This window comes from Schistocerca nitens, chromosome 4 (genome assembly GCF_023898315.1).
Source record: "Schistocerca nitens isolate TAMUIC-IGC-003100 chromosome 4, iqSchNite1.1, whole genome shotgun sequence".
NCBI classification, from domain to species: domain Eukaryota; kingdom Metazoa; phylum Arthropoda; class Insecta; order Orthoptera; family Acrididae; genus Schistocerca; species Schistocerca nitens.
Genome location: NC_064617.1, coordinates 171,265,756 through 171,282,947, shown reverse-complemented (window position 1 = coordinate 171,282,947; position 17,192 = coordinate 171,265,756). Strand labels below are relative to the sequence as shown.

Sequence of the window (17,192 nt, the reverse complement as noted above, 5' to 3'; positions counted from 1 at the left end):
CATGAAGCAGCTGTCCCCTTCTGTAGCACAGCCAATGCGCCGATGTGGCAGCTCCGTGTTCAGGTACCCACAAACTTCATGATGAAAACGGGGTGAGCCCCATCCTGCTGAAAGATGAACGGAGAGTCCACCTGCATTTGAGGCATCAGCCATTGCTGCAAGATGTCCAAGTAGGAATATCCAGTGACAGTGCTCTCAGAGAAGAATAATGGCCCATACAGTTTTCAACGTGACAAGGCACAAAAAACATTTACCTTTGGGGAATCACGCTCAAATTCAATGCATTCATGTGGATGCTTTGTACCCCGGATTCAACAATTACATGTATGATATTTGTACAAAGTTTGGTTCTCATTCAGTAGATAACTGAAAGTGTTCCTGGGCTTCATGTACACACTGTACTTCCAGACAAGACTTATTGCCAGTCTACATCTTATATCCTCAATAATTCGGCCATTATCAGTTATTCTGCTGCCCAAATAATGAAACTCATCCACTCCTTTAAGTGTCTCTTCCCTAATCGAATTCTCTTAGCCTCACCTGATTTAATTCGGTTGGTTTCCATTATTTCAGTTTTGCTTTTGCTGATGTTCATCTGATGAGTTCCTTTCAGGACATTCATTCCATTCAACTTATGGAAAGTGCCTTGCTGTCTGACAGAATTACAATGTTGTCAGCAAATCTCAAAGTTTTTATTTCTTCTTCCTGTACTTTAATTCCCACTCCAAATTTTTCTTTGGTTTCCTTTACTGCCTGCTCAATATACAGACTGAATAACTTTGGTGACAAGCTACAGCCCTGTCTCACTCCCTTCCCAAAGACTGCTTCCTTTACATGTCTCTTGACTGATGTCTGGTTTCTCTACACGCTGCGAACAGCATTTTGCTCCCTGTATTTTGCCCCTGCTACCTTCAGAATTTCAAAGAGAGTATTTCAGTCAACATGGTCAAACGCTTTCTCTGAATCTACAAATGCTATAAACATAGGTTTGTCTTTCCTTAGCCTAATTCCTAAGATAAGTCGTAGGTATAGTATTTCCTCATATTCCTACATTTCTCCAGAATCCTAACTGATCTTCCCCGAAGTTGGAAGTTGGCCTCTACTAGTTTTTTTCATTCGTCTGTACATAATTCATGTCAGTATTTTTCAACCATGGCTTATTACACTGAGAGGTCAGTTTTCCATCTGAGCTCTTGATATTCATACAGCTGCTTTTTCTCAAAAGCCCTCTTTAATTTGCCTGTAGGTGATATCTAACTTTCCCCTAGTGAAATCTGCTTCTAAATCCTTATGTTTGCCCTCTAGCCGTTCCTGCTTAGCCATTTTGCACATCCTGGCCAGTCTAATTTTTTAGACGTTTGTATTCTGTTTTGCCTGCTTCATTTGTTGCATTTTTATATTTTCTCCTTTCATCAATTAAATTCTATCTCTCCTGTGTTATACAAGGATTTCTACTTGGCCTTGTCTTTTTACCCATTTCATCCTCCGCTGCCTTCAATATTTCATCTCTCAAAACTACCCGTTTGTATTTTACTGCATTCTTTTCCCCAGCTCTAATCAATCGTTGCCTAATACTCCTGTTGAAACACTCTACAACCTCTGGTTCCCCCAAGTTATCAGGAGTCCATTTCCATAATTTCCTACCTTTCTGCAATTTCTTCAGTTTTAATCTACAGTTCATAACCAATAAACTGTGGTCAAAGGTCACATCTTCCCCTGGAAATGTCTTACAACTTAAAATTTGGTTCCAAAATCTCTACCTTACCATATTATATAACCAGTCTGAAAACTTCTGGTGCCAAAATCTCTACCTTACCATATTATATAATCAGTCTGAAAACTTCTGGTGTTCCCAAGTCTCTTCCGTGTATACAACCTTCTTCATGATTCTTAAGCCAAGTGTTTGCGATGATTAAATTGTGCTCTCTGCAAAATTCTACCAGGCTGCTTCCTCTTCCATTCCTTCCCCCAGTCCGTATTCCGCTACTATTTTCTCTTCTCTTCCATTACCTACTGTTGAATTCCAGTTCCCCATCATAATTAAATTTTCGACTCCCTTAATTTTCTGAATAATTTCTTTTACCTCATCACATATTTCTTGAATCTCTTTCAGTTCTCTAGTTGGCATATAAACCTGTACTACAGTGGCGGGTGGGGACTTCATTGTCTATCATGGCTACGATAATGTGTTCACTATGCTGCTCACAGTATTAAACGTTCTCATGCATTACCCCTATTTGATTTTGTACTTATAACCCTGTATTCACCTGTCTAGAAGTCTTATTCCTCCTGCCACTGAAATTCACTAGCTGTCACTATATCTAATTTCAATCCATCCATTTCCCTTTTTAAATTTTCTAAAGTAGTTACTAATTAAGGGATTTAACATTACATGGCCTGATACAAAGAATGCCAGTTTTGTTTCTCCTGATGACAATGTCATCCTTAGTAGTCCCTTCCTCGAGATCCAGAATATTTTACCCAGAAGAGTGCCAACATAACTTAATTATGCAGTAGTAGAGCTGCACGCCTTCGGGGAAAGTTACACCAGTACCAGCACAGCCAGACCATTTTATGTTGATATTACAGCCAGGCCATTCATCAGTCAGTCATTCAGACTGTTGCTCGGGCAACTACTGAAAAAGGTTGCTTTCCCTTTTCAGAAACAACAAGCTAGTCTGCCCTTTCACTGTGGTTGAACCTATGGTATGGCTATTTGTATCGCTGAGGCACGCAAGCCACCCCACCAATTTCAAGGTCTATGGTTCAAAAGTAGACAAAAATGTTATTTACTATCCAAATCCCAATAAAGGAGAAACTTCCGTGGAGTCATATGTTTCTAGCAAACTATCAAAAGCCTTTTCCTGCACACACATGAATTATTTAGCAACTTGTGGAACATGTATCAGAAAGATAAATTAGATAACATTGGAGGGGGAACGTTTATTGCAGTTGACAAATATTGTCTCCTTTGAGGTGGAATTTGAGTGTGTGAAGTTATCTGGACACGTACAACAGGCGTACATGAAACCAATTTAACAGTTGGATGTTTTTAACAGCCACCCAATTCTGACGTAACAGTTTTAGACTCACTAAAGGAAATCTATGGTCAGTAGCATTTAAATACACAGATCATGCAATATTAGCTGGAGGAGACTTTAACCTATCAAGTATAGCCTAGGACATCTACGGAGGCACTGCAGGGGCTACGGACAGGCAGTCTTGTGAAGTTCTTCTGAAAGCATTTTCTGGAAACTGCCTTGAGCAGCTGGTTTGAGTCTCACATGCAATAGAAATATTTTAGATCTCATAGCTACAAACAGGCCTGACATTATCAACAGAGTCATTATAAAGATTAAATTTAACAATACCACAGCGTCAATGGTTACTGAAGTTAACAAATCAATCAAGAAGGCTATGAGAGTAGTGTTGCTAGCAAGAGCAGATAAGTAGTTGTTAGCATCCCACTTAAACAACAAAGAAACATAATTTATTTACAGTATGACAAATTTAGAGGAATTATGAGCAAAGTTTAATCAGATTGTAAATTGAGCTCTGGAGAAGTACGAGGTCTGTTCGAAAAATACAAAATTTTTCTACGCTCGCCTTTTACTTATTGTGCAGGCTCTCTTCAAAAAACACTCCTCCACATTTGATACATCCCTCCCAACATCTTTTCCATTTCCGAAAGCTGTATTAGTACACCTCTGGATTGCGCGAAGCACCAACTGTGAATTTCCTTTTATCTTGCCTATTGATGCAAATCTTCATCCCTTCAGTGTGGCTTTCAACTTTGGAAATAAAAAAAGGCCACAGAGGACAGGTCTGGAGAGTAAAGAGGATGAGGCAGCACAGTGCTTTCATTTTTTGCACAATAGCCTTGCACCAACAGGGATGAATGTGCGGGTGCATTATCAAGATGCAAGAGATATGAATTATCTCACCACATTTCACACCATTTCCTTCTCACATTTTCTCGCGGGTGTCACAACATGTCCTAACGGTACAATCAATTAACAGTTTGTCCCTGTGGCCCAAATTCATGATGACTTTATACTTTAAATTCAAAGAAAACTATTAGCATGGCTGTGACATTTGACCTGACCTGACGAGCTTTTTTTTTGGTTTGGCCTTTCCCGACCCATTATGAAGACTGAACCTTTTTCTCAACTTTATAACTGTAGGCCCACATCTCATCACCAGTTTTGATTCTATTAAGGAACATCTTGTTCTCATTTGCAGGGTCCAAAAGTTCTTCACAGGTTGCAAGGTGAAAGTCTTTCTGGTCTTGACTCATGAGCCATGGGACAAACTTGCAGCAACACAGTGCATTCCAAGATGCTGTGTCGGGATTCCATGACATGATCCAACTGAAATGTTACATTCTCCTTCAATCTTTCGGATAGTCAGTCTTTGAATGACATGAACAGTTTCGTTGACATTCCTGACATGAGCGTCATTGGTAGATGCTGGCGGGTGTCCTGAATGGGGGTGATCTTTAAATTCTGTTCGGACATTTTTAGACTGTGTGAACCATTCACAGCACTGAGAAAATGGCTTAAGCATTCATTACCATAGGCTTCCTGCACTCATTTGGTGTGTGTTTGTACAGCTTGTCTTGAGTTTCACGCAAAATTTAATGCAGATGTGTTGCTCCTCCCATTCTTCCATCTCAAAATTCACAAACTGAGCAACAAAACATTCTACTCTATACAGCACTGAACAATAACTAAGAGAAATACAACAATGGAACTTATGACACACATTAAACAACGCGTGTGCTGGGATGCCACCATATTTCGCTCCAACACACCACTGGGACGAAATTACAAATGTTGGAATTTTTTGAACAGACCTCGTATGTGCCAAGCAAGTGGATTAAGGGCAGAAAAGACCCACCATGGTTTACCAACAAAATTTAGAAAACCCTGAGGAAGTAAAGACTGCTGCACTCTTTGTTCCAAAGAGAACCCACAAATGTTGAAGGGAAAAAGTTAGCAGAAATTCATGTGTCTGTAAAAAGATAGACGTGTGTAGCAAAAATCTTGCTGAGAATGCAAGAAAATTTTGGTCCTATGAAAATCGCTTAACAGTCGAAGAGTTCTATCGAGTCACTCTTAGACCAGGCCGGTGTGGCAATAGACGGAAATTTGAAGTTCTAATTTTCACGTTAAAGATATTGTTCACATAGGAGGATCATACAAACATTCTGCAACTGACTGTTGCACAGACTCCCATATGGAGGACATAGTAATAGGCATCCTTGTCTTAAAGATGCAACTGAAAGAGTGGCGAAGAAGTTACCAGGTCTGGATGGAATCTCAATTTGGTTTTATAAAGAATACTCTATGTAACTAGCATATTACTTAGCATCCATTTATAGTGAATCTCTCACCCAGTGCAAAGTCCCAAGTGGTTGGAAAAAAATACAGGTGACTCCTTCATATTGAGATAGTACAGGAATTGACTCCATGTCCTTAACATTGATTTGCTGCAGAATTCTTGAACACATGCTAAGTTTGAATATAATAAATTTCCTTGAGACAGAAAAGCTTCTGTCCAAAAATTATCATGGATTTTGGAATATCCTGCAAACCACAGACGAAGGGCAAGAGGCAGATTACATGCTTCTAGATTTCCAAAAAGCATTAGACACAGTGCCCCACTGCACCACATTCTCTGAAAACTACCTACAACACGTTCGGATCCCACTCATCGTGGAAATGTACTGGATCAAAAGGCAACAAATGGACCTAACATCTTGGAGGATGCCCACATTGAAATTGGTACTAGTGACCATGATTTGTTTGGGGGCAACAATGATTACCAAAGAACAAACAACAACTGAAACAAGCTGAAAGTTATACATGTTCAATAAACTATATAAAAACTCAGTAGTGTCATAGCTCAATGAGGAACTTGAATCTTTCAGCACAGAACAGGAGCATGGAGAGGAACTATGGTTCAAGTTTAAAAGAATAGTTGACCATGCACTGGATAGAAATATACCCAGTAGAACAGTTCATAATGTCAGAGGCCCTCCACAGTATAAAGTCACTGTAAATAAACTTCTAAGGAAACAAAGATTACTGCATAAGAGGTGAAAAACAAACCATAGGGCTATAGATAAAATGATGCTGAATGAAATTCGTTTGGATGTCACAAGAGTGATGTGTGAGGCCTTTGATGACTACCATAGCAGGATACTGTCAAATGATCTTTCACAAAACCCAAAGAAATTCGGTCATATTTAAAGGCTATTAGTATCAAAAAAGTTATGAGTCCTGTCCCTAATGAGACAGGTACTGAAACTGAGGGTAGCAAGGAAGGAGCTGAAATGCTTAACTCTGTTTTCAAATGTTCCTTTACGAAGGTAAACCTGGTGAATTGCCCCAATTTAACCCTTGTACCACTGAACAGATGAGTGAAATCAGTGTTAGCATCAATGGTGTTCATAAACAGCTAAAATCATTAAGACCGAACAAAGCTCCACGGCCCACTGTAATCTCTATGAGATTCTATAATGAATTTGAGACTGAGTTAGCTCCTTTTCTAACTAACGTCTATCGTAGTTCTTGGAAAAAAAGCACTGGCCACACCTGTCTACAAGACAGCTAATAGAAATGATTCACAAGACTACCATTCAATATCCTTAACATCGATTTGTTGTAGAATTTTAGAATATATTCTCAGCTCAAACATAATGAGATATCTCTAACAGAAAGACCTCCCCCACATCAATTAGCATGGATTCCAAAAACAATGATCATGTGAAACCCAACTCGCACTTTTCTGACATGAGATACTGAAAGTTTTGGATAAGGGCAGTCAGATAGATGCAATATTTCTCAATTTCCGAAAAGCATTTGACTAGTACCACAACTACTGTTATTGTCAAAAGTATGATCATATGAGGTCTCAAGTGAAATCTCTGACTCGAGTAAGGACTTTTTGGCAGGGAGGATGCAGCATGTTATCATGGATGGAGAGTTCGGATGTGCCCCATGGAAATGTGTTGGGACCCTTGCTCTTCACATTGTGTATTAATGACTCTGCAGACAATATTAATAGCAACCTCACTCTTTTTGCAGATGATGCAGTTATCTACAATGAAATACCATCTGAAAGAAACTGCGTAAATATACTCTCAGATCTTGCCAAGATTTCAGATAGGCAACTTGCTTCAAATGTTCGAAAATGTAAAATTGTGGGCTTTACAAAACAAACAAAAAATGCAGTATCCTACGACTATAATATCAATGGGTCAGCATTGCAATCGGTTAACTCATACAAATGCCTGGGTGTAACGCTGTATATGGAACATAAACAGAGAAGGGTAGCATGAATAGTCACAGGTTTGTTTGATCCTTGGGAGTGTGTTACAGACATACTGAAGAAATTTCACTGACAGACTTGTGAATACAGACATAAACTATCCTGAGAAAAACCACTGACAAAATTTCAAGATCCGGCTGTAAAAGATGACTAGGAGTATATCACACCCCCCCCCCCCCCTGTATAGCTCACACAGGAATTGTAAAGATAAGATTAGAATAATTACAGCATGCACAGAGGCATTCAAACAGTCATTCTTCCTATGCTCTATACACAAATGGAACAGGAGGAAAACCTAATAATTGGTACAAGGGACGTACCCTCCGCCATGCATTTCACAGTGGTTTATAGACAATAGAAGTAGATGAGTAGGTTCCCAGATGTGCGTGTGGGGCTCAAAACCTTCTTAACTAATGAATACAATATGCTGCCCTTGACGGCAAGTATTCATCAGGAACAAGGGTATCATCAAGTGTGCCCCCAGAGGAAAGTGTAATAGGACTGCAATTATTCTCTATGCACATAAATAATCTGATGGACACGGTGAACAGCAATCTGTGGCTATTTTCCGATTCACAGACAGTCTGCTAGTTTTGTTACCAGTAAATTCAATCAACATGCATGTCTCAACGGAGAAGCTTCGGAATTCAAATGGAAATCCCTGGAAGGAAGGAGACGTTCTTTTTGAGAAACACTATTGAGAAAATTTAGAGGACCAGCATTTGAAGCTGACTGCACAACAGTTCTACTGATGCCAATGTACATTTGACGTGAGGAGCATGAAGATAAAAGAAATTACGACTCATATGAAGGCATATGGAGTCATGTTTCCCTTGCTCTATTTGCGAGTGGACCAGGAAAGAAAATAACTAATAGTGGTACAAGATACTCTCCACCATCCAGTACTCTCCACCATGCACTGTACTGTGGCTTACAGAGTACATATGTAGATGTAGATTCTGACGTATAGTTCATAACCTGGAAGTTATCTCCCCATGGAAGATGGGGAGGAGGTGGGGGTGGGGGTGTGGGGGTGGGGGGGAGAGGCATTCCACTTCTTGAGATGGCAGTGGAATGAAAAGCAGCAACCAGGATGGAAGGGTGAGGGGAGTGCAGCTATGCATTGGGAACGCAGGAGGACAGTGCATGTTCTGCAATAACTTTATTGATTTCTCTTTCGTTACTAACAGAGAAAGACAAGGGAATTTAATTTCCTAAACATTTTTTCAGTGACACATGAAAGATAAAGACAATACAATTGATCAAAATGATATTCCCTTTACCAGTTAGTTTGAAAATGGGAGAATAATTTATGCAAGATGTATAAAAGTGAAAATGCTTTAAAATACATTTTTGTTACAATTAATGCTTCTACAAGCCAGTGTAACTACAAGTTCTCTGCCTTGGAGTCAATATGCGCACACACAAAGTGCACGAGCTCACAGACGGGCTCAGCTACAATAAGGGAAGTCCATGAACCAACTCTTCACCGGACAACCATTTTAAAAACAGTGATGTGTCAATAATGACATTACTGAAATTTTGTGTAAATTATAGTACATTATGTCTATATTCTTAGACCACTGTGAAAATATGAGGTGCCTTGTCATTCAATTCATAGAAAGTGCTAACACATACTTTATCAAACAATTCTCTGATTGCTCTAATTCATTATGTTGAGTTTAAGTTTTAGCATAAGTTTGTAGGTAATTCCTTTTTGGTGATCACCTAGGAGAAAAAAAAATCTCAGATGAATAGTTAACACAAAGCATGTTCAAAAAGACAGTGTACTGTGACCAGAACAAGCTGTGGTTTTTTTGAAAGTTAGCAACACTTTAGTGGTAGAGGGGGATCCCCTGACCACAATCAGCATCCTATGAACAAAGTAGAACACAAACTCTCACTGCAGTGTCCAGTTGCATGAAAAATGTTAATAAGAATCCCGCCAAGTGCAAGCCACATGCTGTGATCCGCTTCATACTCATGGAAGAAATAACACCTACCAATTTTTTTCATATATAATGAATGTGTTTAAATGGTGCAGGGAGATTACTGGATCAGAACAAATGTCCATGGCGAACAGAGCAGTGGAAGACCCATTTTGAATGATGAGTTTGTGCAAAAAAAAAATCAAGGAAACACTTCGTGACAACCGCTGATTGTCAGCGGATGAAATTTCTGCAGTGCCTCTACAACTCTCTTATATGAGACACTAAAAGGATGCTAGGATTCCGGAAACAGTGCACAAGATGAGTCCCAAAACAGCTGACAGAGCAGTACAAGAAAAACTGGGTCAATAGTGCCAACAAGTTTCTTTAATTACAGGGCAAGGATTTTCTGAGCTCTAGAATGACTGGAGACGAAATGTATCTGATATGAAAAGACAGTTGTCACAGTGGCATCACACCAATTCCCTACCTGCCAAAAAATTCACAACCACAATCTTTAGGGAGGGGGGATCATGACCTTACTGTTTAGGGGCCGATTTCATTTGAATTTCTGCCTCAGGAGAACATCAATGCACAACATTATTTTGAGACCCTAAAAAAATTAAAAAGGAGTCTTAAAAACAAAAGAGGAGTGTGCTTGTTGCACAACAATGCCCATCTTCACACAGCCTTAGCCAACACGGCACCCTTAGACTCATTTGGTCGGGATGTTCTGAACCACCCTCTATGTTTCCCTAGTTTGGCACCTCCAGATTATCAGTTTTTTCACCTCCCTGAAAGCACACATCAGTGGAATTAAATTTTAAATTGATGAGCAGGTACAAAAAGTGGTTTCAAATTGGAAGAAGGAACTGGTGGAAGAGTTCTTCAAGGAGAGCAGAAGCAGCTCATACCAAAGCTCACCACATGCACTGAATGGGAGAGTGATTATGTGAAAAAATAGTCAACAAATGTATCAACAATATCCAGTAATTTTTTTCAAATACACTTTTCTACGAAAAATATAAAAATCGAGTACTCTTATTTTTTGTGCTTGCCTCATACAAAGGAAAAAAATGTCCAGGTTCATTTAGTTCTTTCCCAATAAAATAGACACATCAACAGCTTCAGTTTCTTAGTACTGTTGACATAAAAGTAAAGTATGTTTGGGAAGCATTCCCACACCTCTATACAAAGAATATACTTTTATGTAATCACCTGTTTGGAAGGTACATTTTCTGTGCCTCTCACTGAAATTTCTGAAGAAAGGAAGGAATTTGATGACAGACATCTTCATTCCTACTCTTCAACTTGCGTAGGAGTTCCAAGTGAAGGAAACATTGTAAATAATAAAAATAAACAAGATCCATCATACAACCCCAAAGAAGAGAAACTTATCCACAAGGTACACTCCAACGTACTGTGAATACATGTACCCAAGCAAGGTAGCGAAACTGATGTCAATGAACTTAACTCGCACTTGGAAGAAGCAGGTTTCATACCTGTTTAGCCATACTGACTTGGGTTTTCCCGCCTTGTTAAGGTGAATGTTGGGATTTTTCCATTGATAAGGCTATGGGCAACTTTCTGCCCTAGCCTACTTTTTATCTGTTTCATATATGTATGAATTATTTCTGTAACGTACTTGACATGCCCCCCAGTGTTGTGCCAAACGATATAAGAAGGAATACATAAAATATGACACTGGCCTGTGATTTGGAAGAATGGAGGCAGATGTTCAGTTCGATCATCCACATTTAGGCTTTTCATGATTTTCATAAATCATTTCAGGCAAATTCCATGATGTTTCCTTAGATAAGACTACAGCAAATCACCTGACCTCTCATCACAAAACATATGTATAGTCGTAAGTCTGTATGTATATCTAGCTTATGTTTCTCCCTGTATTAAGTTGACAAATCCTATATCATTATGAATTGATCTTTGGATGAATAAATTATTAAAACTAATACTGTAAATAACAGTTGCAATCAACTGTTCATTGTGGCCAGGAAATCAGATATCACTGCATGAAATATTGTTTCTTTGGGGGAATCTAGTAAACATCATACAGTGACAACATTCAAATTACAGAAAGGGACACAGGAATATCAACCAAAAACAGTAATTGGAGTCACTGTAAAAATCTGTTTAAAGACTTAGGGGTTTTAATGCTAATAATTATTACACTGACAGTTCTATTTATTATCATGGAACAAATGGCAAATCTAACTTAACCATATCAAAAAAACTCAAATCAGTGTGTTCCACAAGGAAATTAAACTATATAATGAGTTGTCAAAGACACAATAGGGGTGATTAAAACAAACATCTTTAAAAGTTCACCTAAAGCATACATCTTGTAAGGTGAGGCCACAGTGTTGGGCTCACAGATTTACTTCAAACTTTGCACACCTCTAGTAGGTCATTAAAAACAACATAATGTACAAGTAGTAAGGTGCACTACTCTGACAATTCAGAGAAAATCGCACAAGAATTTTTACACGTCTATTATGTGCCTTATATATCGATGCATAGTGGTCGAACATCAAAGTTCATTAGGCATCAAGTGATTAGTGTTCGAGCTTCGTCAGACATACATGTTTGAGGTGATGGTTCGACTCCCACTCAAAATTATTAATCTACTTTTTCATTCATCACTAGTCATTTAATTTAATTTATATGACATTTGAGATGTAATATAATGAGAACAAAAGAAAAACGATGTGTATTTGTAGGAAGTTTTCAGTTTATGTTTTAGCTCATGACAAATACCATCCTGCAACATGTGACATCGAGAGCACATCTGACAATGAATTTTACACTAGTCTTGTTGTCTGGCACATTTTTACTTACTGTATTACTGATTGTGAATAGCGTCGTTCGCATAATTATTTATCGAGGTTTGACTTGGCTTTTCAAGCCTGTCCCTCCACCCTGAAAATTTTATTAGAAATAGTAAATAGTCAAATAACACATGAAATTCTCTACGACTTCATGAAAATGCACGTTACTCATATAAATTCAATAATGTGACCAGTGATGGAAAAAAATATTGATTAAAAACTAAGTGATGGCAGGATTTGAACCATAGCCTCGTCCACAAGCCTTTCGCTATGCGCCAACAGTAACCGCTTGATAACAATGACTTCTTACTGCTGGCACCTTCACATAGATAGACCAGTTACATAATAAGAAGCATAAAACTTCCCTTGTGATTTTCTTGGAATTGCCTGAGTAGTGCACCTTACTACTTGCACATTATACTGTTTTTATGGCCTAATAAAAGAGTACACAGTTTGAAGTGAATCTGTGATCCCAATGTCGTGGCCTCACCTTCTTAAATAAAATACCAAACAGCATAGGTTTACCTAAATAAAAGAAAGTAAGAAATGGTGAAACAAGAATAACACATCTCTGCCATACACTTTCGTAGTATACTGCTTAATATTAGGTAACTCTCTGCCAAAGATTTGAGATGTAAAATGTTAACCTTCTTGAGTTCAACATCATCTTACTACACACAGGTGCAAAATCTTTTTTTTTTTTTTTTTTCCTTCAGACAGAAGTGCAGAAAGAATGTAATGGAGAGGCAGGAATCTGTACACGGCCCTGATATCGACCAGAAGTCATGTGGGCAATATGTGCAGGGACCTGTGAGTAATTCTAAATATCTGCATGTTTGTTAACATTTGATTATTTTCATTGTTGTACTACGGAAATATGACTACTATACACAAAACCTAACTTGAAACTGTTGCAGTAGTTGGTGGAAGTGTAAGCACATGATTGTCCCCTGGTTTGTGTGCTGCTATGAGAGGAGTTGGGAAACAAGCCGGGTCGACAGAAGCATCCGATCCTACGCGTCGGCTTTGACCCGTGATGTAAGGGTGTTGTCATGTGTGACATCATGACGGCGCGGAGTTTGGTTTGAGTGTGGCTGTCTCCAGTTCTGTTTTATCTTATTTACTTTTCTGATCTGTTCGTTCTATCTCGTGAGATTTTTTTTTATTTAAAAACACTTATTACTTATTTTAATTATCTGTTTCCTCCAATTTCTGTTTTAGTTTATTATATTTATCTTTCTGATCTGTTCGTTCTATCCCGTGACATTTTTTTTTTTAAGACAAAAAACACTAATCAGCTACTGAAGCATCTGTATCTTCTATGGGTTGCAGGGGTTACGACCCCTGGAGAGGTAGGTGGGTAATGAGCATGGCTGTCTTCACTTACACGTTGTAGCTACGCAAAGCATCTAAATTTGTTTATATTTAGTTTGCCCCCCACCCAAAACAGCCTATTTCCCGCGCTTGTCCCGTTAGTGTCATTAGGCTTCTTGTGGAAAGTGTGTGTGTTGGTTTTTGTTTCTGCCATATTTGTGACGTCATGGGTCAAAGCAGACGGGCGGGATCGGACGCTTCCGTATTTCCAACAAGCCCCCACCTCTTTCTCACAGAGAGGGCAGCACACTGGAATAAACAGCATCAACAGTGCTTGCTAAAATGCTACGGTATGTTGTGTTGTGTAATAGGTAAGGCTGGCAATGGGCGGTAACATTCCAAACCACCTGAAAGTCGTTCAATTTGCAAAGATTTATTCGCTCTCAGAAAAGAGTCAGGTTACACTATGTAATTTCCCTCCACCATGAATTGCTGGTGACTTAATAACTAAGTTTGAATACTCCCACTCTACTGCACTGCTCATATAGGTACAGCTACCATTCTGCTAAGTAATTAGGCCTATAGATAACTAAATGAACAAGATGGATATATAATCAATTTGCAAAAAGGCACAACTAATGCCACTTCATATGTTTGTAACATTTCCTGAGAACACAATCCTGCAACTAGTTTCAACACAACATTCAAATATACTGTGGGTATAAAATATGCACTACGATTCAAAAACACTGAGGGATCAGTTCACAGGGCTGCATACCAAAAATAATTGTTAACTGCGTGGGCTAAACACTCAGAAAGCTAATGACGCAATTTGGAGGCTAAAACAATACAAATAAGAATAACCACTCAGCTGATTCTCAACAAACCTTTTGCCATAATTTGACCATGTCAATATGACACTCTACAAACCATAAAACGTAGTCCATAACTGTAACAGTTAATAAAAATAAACTCACACGAAATAAATTTCTTCCATACAAGAAAACATTCAATGTTTTCTGTATAATCAAACGTAAACACCCAGCTGACATCACTGAGAAACGGACAACTGGCACCAAAAGTAATTTATCGTAATTTAGAATCCGGATAACATTCTTAAGGCGCCTTTTAGAAAATTTATCTCTTTACACCGGAGATACAGCCAGTGATCTACCCTTGCCATAGAAACAGCACCGCTGCACAACTGTTTCACCACAATGACACTAGAAATGACTTCCACAAGGCCCAAAAATACGAAAAGACATTTACCTGCAAACAAAACACATCATAACTGAAGTGCTAGGTGTTCAACTTTTCGTCACTGTGCAACGGTGTTTTATCATTCCAGGAAAACAAAACCTAATTTGTAGATACACAATGTAGCCCACAAAGACATCATAACCTTACCGTTTCTGTTTACGGCCACAAAAACACTACACTTATTTTAGAATTTGTGTTTACAAATGTCAGTCACATAGTGATCACAACTGAAAACTTTAAAAATGATTTCAAAACACGCAGCAAAATAATTTCAGGAACTACCTGTCCGCCATCTTGTTCAGAAGTGGTTACACGGTACATTCGCTGGAATTAGTATCGTAAATTGATATTTACACAGAAACTATCATTAAATATATTAAGTAAAGCGAACGGTGCGTACTCACCAGAACTGATGGGTAGCACTATTCAGTCAGACAGTACATATTTGCGTATTCTTCATCAAGGCGATCCGATTAGTACACAGGGCATCAGTCCATTGAGCCCGACGTAAATTGAGGATAAAAAGGAAGATATATATATATTCTCAGGTATCGTTCTTTATTTATGCAAAATTATCTAGACTTTTGAAGTCAGTTTTTCTTGCTAGTCAGCTATTCGATTCTGGAGCTATGTTCGTAATTTACATTATTCTTTACTCATGTTTCAGCTTCATCATCTACGTGAACTTAGATACAGCCATTTGGTCACTTTGGTGACGTCAACATTATTGCCAACCTTGTGAATGCACCGAGAGCTAAGTCTTCTGAAAAATGAACAGTGCATGTTTGTGGCCATATTTCACCCAACTGTGTTGCTCACACAGTTGACCTATCGATGTTTTACGATTTAAAAATATCTTTCTCAATATTAAAACTTTGTGTTGTGTCCATTTTCACACCAATTAAAAACGTTGCATGCACTGGATAAACGTGAAGGAAGTGTAGGGTAGGGGAAACGAAACAAGTCAATGTGGGTGGGTGTTTGTATGGAGGTATTCTTACCTCCATGGGTGTTTGCACGCCGGAAGACATGGGGAATTGATGCCCATAATTATTAAATGTTTTGGAAAAATTTAATGCGCATCTTGCACTTTATTACAGCCCGTAGCAAAAATCAGTGTAGGCATTAAAGTATATTACTCATGCGTCGTGTGCATATGACGACGAAATACACAGTTAAAATAGCGTCAACAAAACACACTAGTGGTAAATAGTAAATGTCCAGGGATAATTATTTTAATTGTAGACCTTGCTGCGTCGTAACTAACATCTATAATGTAGATATGTTGGTTACATATTTAGAATTATTCTAGTTGTACGCCTTAGTAGGTTTCTTTAGGCCTCTGCACAAATTTTATGCTGTAGAGTAACTTAATTCTTATGTTCAATTGCTATCCTTGAAAAGAAAGAAAAACCATCGCTGTTCAGATCACACAGTTATATTAACCCTTGATGAGGAAAAGCCCCAGAAATTAGTTCACCCTTTACAAGAGGTCAATAGTTACAGAAAAAACGTCACAGGGGAGAATAAGAGGTGGGGGAGGATGTACGGAACTCCTAAAGTGCGATACACAATACACACTCTGTTTCCTGACTGCTATATTAATGGTTTTTGGCAACCAGTATTGGCACTTGTTAGAATTAATCTCTAAGATCTGATAAACAGATGGCTACCAGCAAACACATAACTGAAGTTTAATTATTAGTGACTTGGTATCCATGATGTAGCACCCAGAACACAAAAAATGTACCCAGTTGGTTAGGCAAGTAAAGTATTAGTGATAAACTTCACATTCATTAACAGCAATAACAGGTTTGCTGTGTTTCTTAAAAGCTGTTCCTGTTACTTAAGCTAAAACATCGGGTGTAGAAGATTGGGCACGTGGAGACAAGGGTCACTGGGTGTGACATCCGTTTTTAACTGTAATTTATCACTATTGTTAGTTGGAAAACAGTTTTTTCATATCCATCAGCAAAAAGGCATCCTTAACTACTGTATCATAAATCATTGACTCTGTGAAATAAAATACTATCCTAGAGAAACTGGGGTGGAATAGAATTGATTGACTAGTGAACCAGAGGGTAATGTCTTATCTAACTAATATAATGCTGAAAGTTACATCTAAAAATTCAACCAATGTAAGCAGGAGAGATTCTTGAGTGGAGAAATCACTTACGGTGTCCACAAGTCTGAATCATAGGTCCACTATTGTTTCTCAGACATGTAAACAACCTTCCATCTAACATAGAAGAAGAAGGATTACTTTTTTTGTGGATGACACTAGGACTGTAATCAATCCAAACATATATATGGAAACAGAGGAAATGGTAAATAAGGTGCTTAAAAGTGTTATTGAGTGGTTTTCTGTAAATAGTCTCACTCTCAATTTCAAAAAGATACAAAATATTCGGTTCTGCCCATAAAAAGGTAATAGTGGTACACCAAATACAAGTATTAACACATGGTGAGGAAATAATAACTAGGATGGAAATGTAAAAATTTGTAACAA

The 17,192-nt window shown here is 38.3% G+C and overlaps 1 protein-coding gene across 7 annotated transcripts in view; it reads right to left on the bottom strand.

Annotated features, from left to right (window-relative positions):
* Positions 1–15,353, bottom strand: part of LOC126253642 (cyclin-dependent kinase 12) — a 178,531-nt gene extending 163,178 nt beyond the window's left edge. For 3 of the 7 annotated variants that reach the window (XM_049955143.1, XM_049955144.1, XM_049955145.1), the window contains exon 1: positions 15,088–15,352. The gene's annotated coding sequence lies outside the window, so the exon portion shown is untranslated. Of the gene's footprint in view, positions 1–14,965; positions 14,996–15,087 lie in introns of those variants that run through there. The other 4 variants (XM_049955138.1, XM_049955140.1, XM_049955141.1 and 1 more) reach the window with 3 other exon arrangements.
* Positions 15,354–17,192: the final 1,839 nt, after the last annotated feature.